This window comes from Anopheles aquasalis, chromosome 2 (genome assembly GCF_943734665.1).
Source record: "Anopheles aquasalis chromosome 2, idAnoAquaMG_Q_19, whole genome shotgun sequence".
Lineage (NCBI taxonomy): Eukaryota > Metazoa > Arthropoda > Insecta > Diptera > Culicidae > Anopheles > Anopheles aquasalis.
The window spans coordinates 66480647-66483146 of record NC_064877.1 but is presented as its reverse complement, the minus strand read 5'-3'; the positions used below and the strand labels follow the sequence as shown (position 1 = coordinate 66483146).

General features: G+C 50.4%; 1 protein-coding gene across 2 annotated transcripts in view; it reads right to left on the bottom strand.

Annotated features, from left to right (window-relative positions):
* The window catches only part of LOC126571099 (neural cell adhesion molecule 1-like), a 19537-nt gene that overhangs the window by 11959 nt on the left and 5078 nt on the right, over window positions 1-2500 (bottom strand). The gene's annotated exons all lie outside the window — the stretch shown is intronic.

The following is a 2500-nucleotide window of genomic DNA, read 5'->3' as shown; positions in this document are numbered from 1 at the left end:
GAGGTCGTTCTCGCGGCGCGTTCACTCTGCGGTAGCGGTCCTGCCAGCTAGCCAACCAGCTGAGATCGGGGAAAGGGGGCATTCAAAATTATAAAATCGATCCAGCCCTTGATTTATGATAATATGTATCCGCTTAGCCTTAGGGGTTATTGGTGCACCAAGTGAGCGACCAGCTCAATCCGATTCCCTATTCTGACCGGATGTCTGGGGCGCTCTCTCTGCTGCTGCTGAAGAGCGATACCTGCACCATAATGCAAGTCACTAGTAGAAGAATTGTTGATTAAACTAAACCATCAATCCGTACACGACCACCGAGGTTGTTTTACTTTCGGGTAAAATGAATTTATGGATAATTGGGAAGGATGAAACCGTAATTAATTGCAACCAACCGCCGACCACCGAACGTGGAACTAATGTGGTTTAATCGAAGGATAGCCAGGACGGTACGAGAAGCTCCGTGAACAAAGCCAAGCGAACCCGGTGCGAACCAGGAGCGAAGTCGATAAATTACGGAACCAAACAAAGACCAACCGGGCGCTGCAGCAACAAGAAGCCAGCGAATCGGATCCAACGGAGGGCGTCAGGAACATCGTCCTCGGAGTTTGCGAAGCGATGCCTTAAGAAGGAGCAGGATTTATTTGTGGCCAACGGTTGGCCAACACGAGCAAGAGCTCACACAAGAGTCAGTCGTAAGCAAGAAACACGATCGACTTACTAGGAAGATGGTCTTTCGCCTCCGCCACCAACGCTTCGGGGCCATTAAATCGCAAATCGGTACCGGACCGGGTACGCGACGCGCTGATTGCATTCCCTGGCATCCCCTGACGTGGCCAGTTTTACGGAGATGAAGCCAGCAATCTACTACCGGGAGCAGCAGCAGCACCAGTCAGTAGCAGTTGTAAAGTCTTAGTACCGCCACCAGGATGTTTGTGGTTCGTAACCTTGGGGCATTCGCTTTTGAGTTGGTGTGGAACCGAGAGAGTTGCAGGCGGACAGAGCACCTTCATGATGATGAGCCAGGCCACAATCAATCACTTGGCACAAGCGTCGTACACAAACACCAACACACTGGACTGGTAAGACGCTGACGTGGCACAAAAATGGATTCCACAACCCCTTTCAAACCCGCACCCGCACAGCCACATTTGATTGCCATCGATCACGCGGCCACACGGACGGTGACGGCACTCTCCGGAACTCCCTTTTCCCCTTTGATAAATGCGTACGCCGGGCCATTGATCCTAGGGAGGGGTAGCCACTTAAGCAGGGAAAGTATCCTGGGAGGAATCCATTTGCGTGCCGTAGATCGTCGGAGAGACGCTTGGTCCGGTCGAATCCGGGGCCACAGCAAAAGTGCCAACTCACGACCACCGGATAGGAACCGCCAACACCAACCGGCGCACTTGGAAGCGCCTAGTTCTGCATCAAATTATGGATCCATGGATCGACTTGAATGAAGATTGACTTGTTATCGCAACGTGCGCACAAGACACATACACGAGCTGGAACTGGAAGGAGGATGAGGAGGGGGAGGTGGAAGGAAATTCAATTTTCGAATTTCGTGTTCGTGGAACAGAACTGACAGTGAGCCGTGGAAGTATTGGCGTGGAAGTGTGTGACGCATCGAAGGCGCGCGTCTTTATATGCCGAGCTGCCAGGGCCCTGGTGTCGAGGACGCTTTCGCTTTGATTAGCGTTGGATGTAATCAAAGTCGGCCATAAATCCAACCATCCAGCGGTTTAAGCGGTGACTGACGCTGTGTATGTGGCTGTATGTGTGCGGGAGGGTGTGGCAAGAAGACGAAGCTCAAGCGTTTGCTTTGATGTCGTCGTTGTCGCCGTAGCCGTTCGTTAGGACACACTCCGAGTGGGTGCTTTCAGATATAGTTTCCTCGTATTCCAACAATCTAAGGACACACCCACGTCCTGCGCAACATGGAAGGGCTGGAGGAAGAATAATGCCGGTGTATCGATCAGTCACAGTTTCCCCTAGACGGGTGTGCCATATTTATCGGTTCATTGGAGGTAATTATCGTATCGTAGGTCCCTCTCTCTTGCTTCTGGGGTCTTCTGTGTTCTCGTGCAAGATAAACCAAGTGTTGCAACTTGCAGTTCAATACACATTGGCACAATAATAATCCATTTCCATCCAGTAAGTGCCCTTTTGTCTCCTTGGAAGTGTGCTACATCCCTGAAAATGGTGAAAACAGCCTTGATTGGACGTAAGCTCCAGTAACGATTACTCTACGTTACATATCTGTTGTTGTTGTAGCATTCTCATAAAAAAACTGAACTAAAGCTTACCGGGAAATTGGTTGGTTGTTATTGTGCCCAGCATTCCCAGTACCCCCCTGTCCTGCTTGATCGATGCGATCATCCATTTCGATGCAACACATTTTAGAACAACATCTCGATACTCCCGGATAGTGCTGGCTGATGTTTTGCTCTTGATCTGCTGGATAATTGGAGTGGTTTTCTCTTGAAAAGCATTTCCACTCGCC